Genomic DNA, 15582 nt, shown 5'->3' on the forward strand with positions numbered 1-15582 from the left:
ATGACTTGTAATAATTTATTGCAAGTATCAAAATCATGATCCTGACTAACATTTTATTTATACACAAAACTACAAAAGCGGAAAGAAGTAATAACTTTGAATTCATATCCCAAATGCATAAGTTTTTATCATTAGACTATGCTATGCTTAACCTTTCTTTTTCACTCCATCACGACGTTCTCTTTCACATTTTCACTATATCCAGACTGACGGTTCCACAACTCACCGGAGTCACAGTGAGCCGAGATTCATGCTACCGCAATGTATTTAGTTTTCATTCTGAAATATTTCTGTAGCTTGAAATATTTTTGTTTTTCATGATCCAATATATTTCAATGATAAGATTCTACATAACAAGTGACTAATTTTTCCTCATATACAGTATACACATGTTTACAATGTAAAATAGAAGATTTAATATTAAGTGGCAACTTGAGAACAACGCTTGTCCAGTACAAAAATAAAAAAGTCACACCAGTTTTGATGCATGCTGTACATACATCTCCATTGTCATCATTGTCACGATCTATGTATTATTACCATTGTATGTATTGTTATGCCAGCTTTCCAACCATATATGTATGATCTTCAGCCAAATGTTCTGTATCAGTTTGTATGTATATTTCTGTCTGTGAACAAACACAGATGCTTGAATTTAATCCCTTTCTCGACCTGTCAGAGGTTGGGAGCTACATTGCAGCTTGCATGAGCTACTGACCTGCATGAAAGTTTTGTAGATAAATCAGTAAAATTGTAGTCTCCGTATTTTACTCGTACCTCGCCTCACAACTAAATGCCTCCAAGATAGACATGTATTAGTGATGGAATAATAACTACACACCTATATTTCAAATAGGTCACTGATAGTTAACTGAGTATATAACCGAAAATGTTTAGCTCGTCTAAAACATTAAATTTTAGTAAATTATTATTGTTATAACAGTAAACCCTGTATTCGAGGGGGATGGGTACCGCAACTACCCCGTGAATAGCTAAAATCCACAAATACTTAAAACCCTTCTAAAAACACTTAGAACTGCCTATTTTGATAGTTCAAACACAAAAAAAAAAACTTAAAAATGCTTATACAGGTATCATTCTACTTAAGATGGGGGTTAGGTTCCAAAAACCCATCGTTTGTTGGATAAAACATATCTCGAATATAGCCTAGCCTACACTAGGGTATTCAGTACCATGTATATATATATGGTAACCTAGCCTACACTATCAAGTATACTCTATACATATACGATATAGTAATTATTAATATCAGCTAATTCTGGAAGTTCATGTAGATTGACTTATGATAATCCAACACATATAACAAACAAGAATTAGCTTAGCCTACACCCTGGTATATCGCATACATATATGGTAGCCTAGCCTACATTATACTGTACTCTATATTTACATATTAATATCGCATTATACAAACATCACCATAATGAATATGCATCTTTTCAATGGATCTTTTAAAATGTTATGCTTTACGTTGCTGTATCCAATAACATTGTATATATTCTTATATTGCTTTTGTATTATAAATTGTTATCAATGTTTTGGTTTGGAAACCGATTACACAGTAAGTTTATTTTGCCATATTTAACTAAATTCAGAGCGCTTTTCCTGCTTCTAGTTAGCGTAAATGAATCTCTAGATACTTTATTTACATGGGGCAAGGTTATTTTTCATTATACGAAGTGTTTTTAAGTCGAAATATAACTTAAATACATCTCGTTGTGAAATTAATTTAGCTATTTTTTCGTTAACAAATGACACTGGCCATTTCGGGGGCATGTCTGTTTTGTGTTAAAAAATCAAGATTCTGTTCACTATTTTCACTTGGTTTCATCATAATACTAGCTTTACATATTCATCTTTTATCAGCGTGAAAACAGCAGTAATATGCATTCTTTCATGCCTAGTAGTTTTGATTAAAATACTTTCTCTCCAATTTTATTTACGGTCGAGTTTCATCCATGTTACCAGTGCACGATAATTTATAGTCATTAGCAGCTTGAACATTGTTTTCTCAGCTTCAAATACAACTTGCAGCTTAAATTTAGCAGTATATTTCCTTTCAAATCTTTTATCCATAGTGAATATGGTTATAATGTAAAAGTATATCAGTCCTATTCTACTTAACGTCATTTGCAACATAACTACGGTAATTGTTTACTACTGTACGATGGTTGAAATACAAGCAAAACAGCTGTTGTTATCCGATTCGGTTATAAGCAAAACAACAGTTTCTCGTTTGGGTGTTTACGCTGTATGCATTTACACAAGGGTATAATGTTACTAACAATACTTCTATAATTCTCTGATTGTATGCTGAGCCTGTGCAAAATATAAAAATATTTATAAATATTGTCATATCAGTATTAACCCTTAAACGTCGAGCCTCTATTTACAAAAGTGCCTCCCGTATGGCGGCGGAGTTTGAGAGTTAGCGCCGAAGCGGAAAGAAAGTTTTTTTAAAAAATCGCAGCATGCTTAGTTTTTAAGATTAAGAGTTCATTTTTGGCTCCTTTTTTTTCTCACTGCCTGAAGTTTAGTATGCAACCATCAGGAATGAAAAAAAATATCATTATCATATATAAATATTGGAATATATGACAGCGCAAAAAAAATTTCATATATAATTGTATACAAATTGCACTGTGAGCAAAACAGTTAAAGCTAATGAGTTTTTTTTTTTGTTGTATTGTATACTAAATTGCAATGATTTTGGTATATAACAAATTGTAAAATGATCAAAGCTACACAGAGAAAATATTATCACAAAATGATGCATGAATTCGTAATGCACAGACGTAAAAAAAAATTTTTTCAAAAATTCACCATAAATCGAAATATTGTGCTAGAGAATTCCCGTTTGTTGCAAGGTGAAGGTAAATGATTGACTATTACTAGAATGTAAGAGCTTTAGCTTACAATTGCATTTTTCCACCATTTTGGTCGAGTCAAAGTTGACAAAAAGTTGAAATTCTGGCACTTATCGTGATTTATATGAAAATATTTCCAAACTGATAAAAGCTACAACCATGAGTTATTTTTTGTTGTATTCTACATGAAATTGCACACATCTTCATATATAAAATGTTATGTAACAGCTAATATAAAATGGTGCAAAAATTCGACAAAGTGACTAAAGAATTTCTGAGATTTTCAGCAGAGTTAGCGAGCGCAGACATAAGGAAAGTTTTTTTTTAAATTCACCATAAATCGAAATATTGTGCTAGAGACTTCTTGTTTGTTGCAAAATGAAGGTAAATGATTGAATATTACTAGAATGTAAGAGTTTTAGCTTACAATTGCATTTTTCGACCATTTCGGTCGAGTCAAAGTTGACCGAAGGTTGAAATTTTGGCACTTATCATGATTTATATGAAAATGTCAAAATTGATAAAAGCTACAACCATGAGTTACTTTTTGTTGCATTCTACATGAAATTGCACACATTTTCATATATAAAACTTTATGTAACGGCTAATAAAAAACTGTGCAAAAATTACGACAAAGTGACTAGAGAATTTCTGAGATTTTCAGCAGAGTTAGCTGATGCTTTCTTTTAGGATAAGAAAGAAATTATGACGTGCGCAGCTGGGTCACGCTTGTAAACAAAACAACAGCGTGATCCGTGAACTCCCAGCATCCCTGAAGCGCGTTTAAAATTTTTTTCGCAAAGCGAGGCCTATAAGTATTTTTCATGAATATTTAAAAAAAATTTTTGTAGTCGACATATTTTACGTCCACTCGGCACCCGAAAGACAACTTTTGTCGACGTAAAATACGTCCAGTCGCCGTTAAAGGGTTAATTGCTTACCCCATCACAAAACTGAATTATCGTAAGGCGAATTATTGTAACTCGAGCACTACCTGGGTACCTGAGTATTTTCATAGTTTTATCACAAAAAGTACATTTAGTCATGAAAATTATATGAAAATAAGGTAATCAGTGAATATTTCTCAGTAAAAAATACTGCGACTGGGCAATTTTCCATGAATAATGTGTATAGTATATATGTTCCATAGAGAAATCCGAGATTGATGAGAACGCGAATACAGGGGAGTTTACTGCACAGGTATTGCTCTACTTACGATGGGGTTAGGTTCCAAAAAACCCATCGTTTGTTGAAAAAATCGTATCTCGAATATGGCCTAGCCTATACTTGGGTAATCAGTACCATCTATACATATATGGTAGTCTAGCCTACACTACACAGTATACTCTATACATATACGGTATAGTAATTATTAGTGTCAGCTAATTCTGCAGGTTCAATGCAGATTGACTTATGATAATTCAGTATAAAGAGAAATTGAATAAAAAACAATGATAATTTAGTATAAAGAGAAATTGAATAACAAACATGTCTTAGCCTACACTTTGGTAGCCTAGCCTACATTACACTGTACTCTATTTTCACATATTAACACTGTATTATACAAACATCAAAATAACGAATGTGAATCTTTTGCATGGATCTTTTAAAAAGTTATGCTTTGCTACACTGTATCCAATTGTATATATTCTCATATTGCTTTTGCATTATAAACTGCGATCATGACAATCAAATGTTTTGGTTCGGGAATCGATCATGCGGTGTTTATTTCGCCGCATTTAACTCAGTTCAGAGCGTTTTTCTTGCTTCTTGTTAGCGTAAATGAATCTCTAGATACTTTATTTATATGGGATAAGGATATTTTTCATTATACTATTTTCATTATATGAAGTGTCTTTAAATCGAAATATAACTTAAATATGTCTCATTGTGAAATTAATTTAGCTATTTTTTTCGTTAATAGATGACGTTGGTGGCTGGCCGTTTGGGGGCGTGTTCATTTTGTGTAAAAAGAATCAAGATTCCGTTCGCTATTTTCTCTTGATTTCATCATCATAATACAAGCTTTATGTATTTATCTTTTATCAGCGTGAAAACAGCAGTAATATGTGTTCTTTCATGCCCAGTCGTTTTGATTAAAATACTCTCTCAAATTTTATTTACAGTTGAGTTTCATCCATGTTGCCAATGCACGATAATTTAAAGCCATCAGCAGCTTAAACATTGTTTTCTCAGCTTCAGCTACAACTTGCAGCTTAAATTTACTGTAGCAGTATATTTCCTTGCCAATCTTTTCTCCAAAGCAGATAAGGGTATAATGTAAAATATATCAGTCCTATTGTACTTAACGTCATTTCTAACATAACTACAGTAATTGTTTAACCGTATGATGGTTGAAATACAAGCAAAACAGTTATTATCCGATTTGGTTATTAGCAAAAGAGCAGTTTCTCGTTTGGTTGTTTATGGCTGTGTGCATTTTTGCAAGAGTATAAGGTTACTAACAATACTTTTATCATTCTCTTACTTTAACTAGAAGGTAGAATAAAGAGATGGAGGAAAAGAAGTTGGTCTATTGTAAGTTGGTCTCTCTTGCTGCCTGATTGTACGCTGTTGCCTGCGCCCGCACCCACGCGAAATTTAAAAATATTTTCTAAATATTGTCGTATCGGTATTAATTGCTAACCACATTGTAAACTTGAATTATCGTAAGACAAATTATCGTAACTCGAGCACTACCTGTACTAATAAGTATTTTTACCATAAAATACATTACAGTACTAATTCATTAGAACATATGAACAGGCATAATGTAATGAATAGTTTCTAAGGTTTCAAAAATATTTTTATGATATGAAAGTGTTTTCTTACAAACCCATTTACCATATCATATGCCTAATATGGCATTTACTACGTTCGAACCTGGTCCTTTGTCTCTTAGACAAAAAAGGGACTCTGGCTACATGCATTCTTAACAACCACATACGCAAGGCAGCGAGATCCATGGGGCTGGGAGGAGGGCACTTATTGTATTATTAATGGGTTTGCAGGATGAATTTTGAAGTTAATAAAAACATGGTTTTGTTTCATCCTAACCTGACTTAACATGAATATCCCTAAATGTGATTTATGTGAGTGGACAAGATGCTGAAAGTTCCAGTGTCTTTTAGGCCTGCAGGATCCTATAGAGCACTTTGGACTACAAGACATCAAAAACAAATCTAATTCATTTACAAAGTTTGTAAAAGGTATATCCCAAAAGGTTTGGTCTGTAAAACAAGGCACTAATATCAAGTTGCTTTTTCAGAATTTGAAAACCAGAACACTTACATTCAACATACGACATATTTGGGCCTAATATCTGAAGATTACATTTTTTGAATGACATGAGTAATGAGTTTGTAACCTTTTCTCCTGAAAGTAACATGGTCTATTGTGATCATAGTCTGTTAACTCTGATCTGATAACCAAGTTAAGTATACCTTAGTTTAACCAGACCACTGAGCTGATTAACAGCTCTCCTAGGGCTGGCCCGAAGGATTAGACCTACTTCAAGTAGCCAAGAACCAGTTGGTTACCTAGCAACGGGACCTACAGCTTATTGTGGAACCAAACCACATTATAGCGAGAAATTAATTTCTATCACCAGAAATAAATTCCTCTAATTCTTCATTGGCCAGCCAGAGACTAGACCTCGGGCCTAGCAGAGTGCTAGCCGAGAACTCTACCGACTCGTCCAATGAGGAACTTGATCTGATAACTGAGGGAACATAAAACTTATGTGCAAAACCTGTGGTAAGCCAACATCTGATGATCAGTTTGCATCATCAGGTTCACAAAAAGACAACAGCACTGCCACCCCAAAAATAAGGTTTTGAAGAGACTGCAACATACCCTCCAAACAAAGTGAATCATGGGTAAAGTGAGAGCATTCCCCCACTCACCCACCATTTCCTACATAGCATAACCTTTTTTCCAAGTTTCAATGACTGCTTTCACACTAAGTGCTGAAGAGACTCATATAAAAAGGCAATGGTTTGTATCCCCCATAGAAACAAATAACAATACACTATCATCTCACATTACCTAATACACTATCGTCTCACATTACCAGATTTTGTTACCTATCAAATGCATCGTTGAGTCCGGAGAAAAAAAATATAGTTTTTGGTTTTGCAAGTGCAGCATGTGGTTATTTTTTATAGTGTTAAAAGATCTAACTACAGTGTAAAATAATGATTTTTATGATAAAATCAGTTTTTTAGGTACTTGGCCTCTATCAATACCTTTATCTGCTGGTACTTGGTGCAGGTTCGACAAGTGTTAAAATTGAAATGATTGTTAATTACTCCCCCAACTCCTGTAGGGTAGGAGGTCAGACAGGAATTGTTATGGTTGTTCATTCTACTCTTAATCTCTTAAGAGGGGGAGGGAGGGTTTTTTTTTAATGATAAAGGGTACCTAAAAAATTGATTTTATCATAAAATTCACTATTTTTGAGGTGAAACTACCTTCTATCATTAGCTGGCTCCAACACTGAGTGCTGGAGGCAGGCAAGAGATTCCCTATAATCAAATTACCAGACATAATTATAAATATCCTCATTGCTGCTTCCCTAATGAATATGATCCCATGGCAAGTACTTGTCAGATGAGGATCTTCATCAGGGGTTGATGTGCAACACAGAATGGCAATTTATTGGCCCCTGTTCCTAAGGCCTCCAGAGCTGATGTGAGAGCTAAAAGCAAAATTAAATCATGATCCCTCAAGAGCTACCACCTACCTAATGGAGTTACTGTGGCACCTCACACCCAAAAAAATATGACCAATTTTAGAAGAAAGTGTTACTTTCTCCAAAAGTGTAGCTTTTTCCAAAGAGGAGCAATGGCTCTGCAACTAACAATAACATAATTTACTAAAAAAAAAAAAAAAAAAAAAAAAAAAGAGGCCTTGTTTGCCCTCATCCAAGACCAAATAAGGCCAGGGCAATTACAGTATATAAATTGACCTAAATAAATAAAGTGGAGTAAAATACCATGTACAAACTCAAACACATATGGTTCCCCTTTACCCAGGAAGGAGGTCGAGAGAGAGAACCTTTACTTGTTCACATCACAAAGGGACATCACAAAGGGAAGACTAGGAAATAATTTCCCACGCCGAAACCAGAGGTGCTGGTGTATGGCTGTCTTCATACTGGATTCTACATCCCTCATGTAGTTGGATGGATGGATTATGAAATTTAGGGACAAGCCCAAGCACTGAGGCCTATTTTGGTCATTCAGGGCAAGCGAATACAGAGCTACACCTCCCTTGTGCTGCCAAGACTAGACGCTCTAAAGGGAGGTGTTGTTGAAAACTAATATGTGTGGTCATTGCTTTGACATTGTGTGGTTTCACCTTCCAAAGGGGATAAGCCTCTGGAGAGACTGCATGATGTGCCTCCAGAATTAAGGACACTCAAGAAAGCCATGGTATTCTTAGACATAGGAACCTCAAGCTACCTGACCATGCAAAATAGGTTCCTACATTGCTTCCTTAAAGGTTAAGGATGGGATATAAAATACTTCAGAGCCCTAACAGGGCATAAAAACAGCTCTTCTTCCTCAGGAGTTATGATAGAGTTTCTAGTGAAGGGATAGAAAAAACTCCAGGAAGAGCTTGGGCCTTAACATCGTCCTTTTGGCATGCAAGGAAGTCAAAAGGATAATTCTGTTCCAGTACATGAACTCTGCTAACGATGAGACTGCTTGTGAATAACTTATTCTTTTGGCCGAAGCCAAGGCCACCAGAAAGAGGGTTTCAAAGAAAAAGCCTTCAGAGAAGCCTCTCTCAGGGGCTTGAAAGAAGGGGCCCCTACAGTGTCATAAGACCACATCCTGATTCCATATAGAAACCTGCGGCATTTCCAGTGCAAATGAGCAAACAGCTTCATCAAAGACAAATATCCTTGAAAAATCCAATCCAGTATACCTTAAAGCAGAAGCCAGCATGGATTATCACCTTTGATGGAGGCAACAGGCAAACCTTTAGCATATCTTAAGAAGGGCAGAAACTTGATTACATTATCAATGCTGGTGCAAAGACATGAAATGCCCTTGGACTTGCACCATGAATTATAAAGCTCCCACTGTTTCTGATATAATGTACTGATGGACTTTCTCCTTACCACAATGATAAGAGTCCCTAGATGACTTGAAAAACCTCTAGCTCTGACAAGCTTGTTGGCAGTTTCCAAGCAGTTAGACAAAGCATGCTGATATTTCCGTGCAGCCTCCCTGTCCCTGACTGTACCGAAGTAGATTTGTCCAAAATGGTAATTGTCTGGGAACTTCCAATTACATTCTAGAAGATCTGTGAGCCAATGCCTCCTCGGCCACCAAGGCACGAATTGAATCATGGTGGTGTTCTGGGATTCCCTCAATTCTTGAGCACTTCCTTCAACAGTGGAAACGGAGGGAATGCATATACGAATAGGTTTGCCCAGTCTAAAGCCATACTGACTACTGCCCAGGCATACAATAGGAGACGATGACTCACCTTCGTTGCGAAGAGATCAATGGGAGGTTGGCCGAACTCCCTCCAAGTTTCCTCGCAAACTGTCAGGACTAATGTCCATTCATGGGAGAGTACCTGTCTCAGACAACCTAGCATGTCTGCCAGAACCTACAATTGACAAGGTACAAACTGGGGCATTACAACAATGTTCCTCTCCTCCTTCCAGAGGAGTAAATCCATGGTGATGGCTGGCTATTAAGGTTCTGACTTCATGCCCCTTTGCTACTTAGGTACACCAGCATCTGAAGAGACAAAGTCGCTTGCGATTGATAAGGGATTGACAACTTGAGCACGTCTTGGAAAAAATCTATAAAGAACAGAATCTATCACCATGACCAGGTGGCTCACTCTTTGAGATGGTTCCAGAAAAGACTTCACTACATTAATCAATCTAAGTACAAATGTATCTTCACTCCTAGCAAGTAAAGCCATTTGCAAAGGTGATAAGACCCTGGTAAAAACTAGAGGTGTGGAACTTATTCCGAAACAAAGAGCTCAAAATTGATAAGTCTTTCCCCCAGAGACAAAGCGTAGGAACTACCTGAATATTGGTGAATGGGAACATGAGAGTACAGTATGTGCCTTTCATGTCCACCGTAAACATCCATGCCCCTTTCTCCAAGGTGGCTAAGAAGGTGGAGGCTGAATCCCAGGAAAAAAGGGGGGACATGGTGGACATAGAGGCAGAGCTAGGATACATCTAAGACAGGTCTCCAACCACCCGTTGCCTTTGGAATCAGGAAAAGCCTCTGTAAAACTTGGCGATGTAGCCGGTATTTCTTATATTACAGTAAACCCCTGTATTTGCGGTCTCACGTATTCTCGGATTTCTCTGTGGAACATACAGACCCATTATTCGCGGAAAATTCGCCCATTCGCAGTATTTTTCACTGAGAAATATTCACTAATTACTGTATTTTTTCATTTTCGTGACTAATTGCACATTTTGTGATAAAACTATTAAAATACTCAGGTATAAGCATTTTTGAGTTTTTTTTTGTGTTTAAACTATCAAAATAAGCAGTTCTATGTTTTTACAGGGGGTTTTAAGTATTCACAGATTTTAGCTATTTGCAGGGGGGGTGTGGTACGCATCCCCCGCGAATACGGGGGGTTTACTGTACTGCCTTCTCTAACAGTGAAGAGACTTCCTGATTTAAGACCCTTCTCTACTCAAAGTTGCCTCTGCAAGTCCAAAAAGCTACGGGCTGGTTGAAAGAGGAAGCAAAGCCTGAAAGGAATGCAATAGTCTTCCAAAAGAACTTTCGCTACCCAAGTGTCTACTCCTGGTCGTTTCCACACTTGACCGAAGAGGTCTAACCTGCTCTCTCCCCCACCCCCAAATGCACCTGAGGGTTCAAGGAGCTAATCTTTATCAGAATTAGCAGTCTTGCTATAAGAGGAGGAGATAAACTTCCCTTCCTTTCCAGAAAGGGATATGTAACAACTGGTGTAAGGATACTTTCTCCCATCCTGCACTTGGAAAGGAAGACCTAGTAAAGCAGGTAGCATAGTCCGACCTAGTAAAGCAAGTAGCATAGTCTGAAGGATGTCTAAAACAAGAGGAAGGAGCAGGAGACTTCCCTTTAAGAGGCTTGGGACTGATGGAGAAAGAAAACCTAACTCTGTCTTGTCAGTTCTGTGGCTGCAGACGCCAACAGTTTCTCGTCTATAATCTTCCCAAAAGGATGCGCTGAAAATAACGACTGTTTACCAACAACTCGCCTATCAAAACAAGAAAATGCCTCATCCAGGGAAGAAGAAGGGAAAAAAACACTAAGGCCTTAACAAAAGGATCCCTGGCCAAAGGAGGAAGATGACCCCAAACTCCTTTAAACACTGAACAATTGTGTACAGCAAAATTTCACTGAAAGACATAGCTTCGATAGCGTTAGTCAAGCTCTATGCATATTCGCAGCCTAAGGAGTAGAGAAATGCAACCTGCCTGAAGCAATAGCACCTTAGTCAGAAAAAGCATGGACAGAAAAGCGCCATCCACTGCCGGATCAGGAGAAAAGGGAAGAAACTCGCCTGTCCGTTGCACTAGAGACTTCCTAGCAAGAAGGAAGGGGGACAAAAGAGAGGATTCTTAGAGTAAAACTTTTTAGGCAAAGCCTTAGCAACAGGCTAGTCAAACCTCCCATGAACAAATTTTGATAGCGTAAAGGAAGGGAGAGGCAAATAATGAAATCCCAAACTGGAAGCTCTTAGAGAGCGGGCAGTATTAAAATAGCGTGACCCAGTGCTAAAATTCTCGTAATCCACTCTGGCAAACAGCCTAGGCTACTTGAACTAAGAAAGGTCTTTCTCAAGGCCTGACGGAGAACACCCAGCTGACACATGGGGGTGAAAAGACCACTTTAACCACGACTTAATTTCCAACACAGGAAAAGCGCGATCTGTCCCCTTGCTGCCACTATGAACCTGTTCATGCACAGTTAACTCCTCACTCCTCTTACTATTCAAAGACTCACATGTCATCGACATTAACAGCAGTCCCAAAGAAACTCTACAGCCTACTGTCTCTTGAGCAACAGCAGACTCTTCTTTGGACTTGATGAGGAGGCGTGCGGCCTCACTGAGGCTGCTTGCAACCTAGTTGAGGCGGCTTGTGGCCTAGTTGAGGCAGCTTGTGGCCTAGTTGAGGTGGCATGCGGTCTAGCTAAGGCAGCTTGCAACCTTGCTGAGGTAGCTTGTGACCTAGCTAAGGTAGTTTGCCACCTAACTGAGGCGGCTTACGGAACTCAATGAAGTTTCCCGCGGCCTAGAATACGACTGGTGTGGCCTCGACAAAAGCACAAGTGGAAGCTCAATCGGACTCAACGCTTCCCATGGACTTGTGGACAAACGTGAAAATCTGATATGCTTAGTCTTTGCTTGCGAAAGACAATCCATACAAACTGCAAAAGCCTCAGAAGCGGACATAACTGAGGCCTTGATGAATCAAAACTTGGACTGTCGTCAACGAGAGGGAGTCGTGACATGAATGTTTACTAACAGAATGCCTAACTAAGGACTCTGGACTCCTTGAGGCGGATGCAAGCGCAGCAGCAAAGTTCACCAAGAGCACGATTGGCAGCCGTAGCGGCATCGTTCACTATGGAACATGATCAGTTACCTGGCTCGGCCGAATTGCTAGAGTAACCACAGGACAACAGGTCAAACACCAGATCTAGACCTATAACAACTGTCCTAAGCGACCGTGATCTAACTCTGTTCATGGAGGACCAAAATGCAAAGGCAGGAAGCAGAGGGCACAGTCCTAAAACATCCTGGGATGCGAGTCCTAATTTGGAAACACTCGGGACTACTGGGTCTGTTGGCAGGGATGGGGGCGGGGGCAAGACCGCGTCTGTGGAATGGCCAAGGAACGAGGGGACTGTCCCTGACAATGCACTAGATACATTGCAAATGACTCAGACAGATATAAATCAATACTAGATTTAACCGAATAAAAAAAATTGTATAAAAAATCTAGCCTACTAACCTTTAACTGATATTTGGTTGTAGAAGGATCTACATTTACTTAAAAAAGAAACTACAGACTTATCTCTAACTTCTTGACCAGGTAATGAGTCTAAAGAAATCCTAGATTCAAGACTATTCTATACTCAAGCCATAAGTCTATCTTTCTCTTCTAATTCAGCAATTATTCTCTCCATCTCTCCTAAAGAACAATCCTGCAATGATCATAAAGGTTGTCAGAATCATAAGTCACCACTCGATGATCCATGTAAGTTAGCGTGTATGTATGTTAATTACTCAATACGCATGTCAATTACTGAATCTGGTAACTTACCTTACAAAATATATTAGATTTCGATAGGGAAGACAGAGAAGAAGAATCCATATTGCCAAATACAGACCAAAAACCACATGATCTAATCATTAACTTGGAAAACAAACAAAATTTTTAGAGCACTTGTCTACACTACCGGACTGGCCGTGTTGACCGACAAGAGTAGAATGAACAACCATAACAATTGCTGTCTGATCCCCACCCTATGAGGGTGGGGGAATAATTATCGGGAGCGTTTGTTACTGACTGTTTTAGTTTTAACACTTGCTGAACCCGTGCCAAGTAGCCTCGGATAAAGCTAATGATAGAGGGTACGTTTCACCTCAAAAATATAGTTTTCATGTAATGTACCTACTGTACATTGTTAGACCTATACTTAAAAAGAATTTTTCAAAAGTGAGTGTCTATCTTGTTCATCTGGCAATCATGTGCTAAAAAAAACCTGAGATGTTTGGTTAAATAAGGAATAATTGGATGCATATACAGTATATACCATCTGTATTTCAGAATTGGTAGTCACGCTACTACAAATCATTGTTACCAATTCCTTACATAAATTTTTTTCCAAGTGATTTTGTTTCAGTGTGTGAGCACATGCTCTAAAATTCTAAGATCTACTTATAGAAGACGTGTAATTGCACTGTATTTGTACAATAAAGTAGGAAATCTTTGTTAAAAGAATGTATAAAAAGTTTCTTACATGAATTTTTCTTTGAAAAAGATTGCATCATAGTTCACTTTTTCAATGTGCAAGCATGTGCTCCGAAATTCTAAGATTTGACTTGGACTACAATGCTCTCTCTCTCTCTCTCTCTCTCTCTGGTACGATATTTCTAATGACATTCATTTAATGCTGTATAGTACTATACATAATGAAATATAGTGTTACATATATTTCCCAGTCTCTGTAGAAGAGCATGTCTATACATAAACAAGCATCAAGTTATGAAACACTAGCACTCTCCCTCCCTCTCTCCTCTCAAAAGAGCGTGTGCACATACATACGTGTGTGCATCATGTTAAGAAAAATGCAGCACTTGCCGTGTGCTTGCTCTCTCTCAGTCTCTGTTATTCTTCAGAGAAAAAATGTTTCACTTTTTGAGAGAGAGAGAGAGAGAGAGAGAGAGAGAGAGAGAGAGAGAGAGAGAGAGAGAGAGAGAGAGAGAGAGAGAGTACAGTTTTGTAACTTATTTTCAAAAACGCACATGAAGATGTTTAAGCTACATGCCAATTTTTAGTACTTAACAGATTTCATTACTTATTGGGAGGGGTTAAGTATACCTTAGTTTTACCAGACCAATGAGCTGATTAACAGCTCTCCTAGGGCTGGCCCGAAGGATTAGACTTATTTTACGTGGCTAAGAACCAACTGGTTACTTAGCAATGGGACCTACAACTTATTGTGGAATCCGAACCACATTATAGCGAGAAATGAATTTCTATCACCAGAAATAAATTCCTCTAACTCTTCATCAGCTGGCCAGGGAATCGAACTCCGGCCCAGCGAGTGCCAGTCCACAGCTCTACCGACTCACCCAACGAAGAGCTTATCGGGAGGGGTACATCCCCCAACTGCTCATTGAGGTACCACTGAACCTGACTAGAAATTACTCAATTAAAAAGTAATAATTACAGGAACATTAAATTCAGCTAAGTGAATTCCAGTTCCTAAGTAAGTATAACCAAAAGGTAAAAATTCTTGGAAATTCAAAGTAAACAAGTGAACTCCAACTCTGGGGCAGATAAAGGGTAAGGCAGTGTAACTGTCTGCTACATGTCAACATTGTTACTTGATTGCACTTTGCTGCATTATTACTGTTGGAGACTATTGTACAAAGCCTGTAATATTGAAAAAACTTTAAATTTATTCAAGTTTCAATTTACAAAGTTGGACACAGGTTAGAATTTATAAGACCTTTTACCTAGTTCCTAGTGTTGTTTCACCTCAGTCATTACAGATGAAATACATTGCATTTAACTGGACAAACCCAGAGGTCTACACTAGTTCTCTTATTCTCTTTAACACCTGGCATCTGGAATACTTAATCAATTTAATTATTACCTTTTCTATCACTGAATCAAGCATAAAGACAAAAAGGGACTGAAAAGATCATTTTAATCATACAAGAACATTGATCCTCTCTCAAGTACTAAAATCAAATCCTTAAAGAAATTTTGTCAGTTTTCAACATTTCCAGTTTATCAAACTACTAAACTTGTTTTTAAGGAGTTGCAATATTTCAAAATAAGACCTCATATATTAAGAACAAACATGAACAAACCCTTTTTGCCATACCTATAAGAGTTAAGACTATTAACTCATAGTTTGGTTAAACTAATAATAATAATGAACAAATACTGTATCTGACTAATGGG

General features: G+C 37.7%; 1 protein-coding gene across 2 annotated transcripts in view; it reads right to left on the reverse strand.

Moving 5' to 3' along the window:
• The window catches only part of LOC136840585 (REST corepressor 2-like), an 87306-nt gene that overhangs the window by 13938 nt on the left and 57786 nt on the right, over positions 1-15582 (reverse strand). The window lies entirely within an intron of this gene.

The sequence above is a fragment of the Macrobrachium rosenbergii genome, chromosome 8 (genome assembly GCF_040412425.1).
Source record: "Macrobrachium rosenbergii isolate ZJJX-2024 chromosome 8, ASM4041242v1, whole genome shotgun sequence".
NCBI lineage: Eukaryota > Metazoa > Arthropoda > Malacostraca > Decapoda > Palaemonidae > Macrobrachium > Macrobrachium rosenbergii.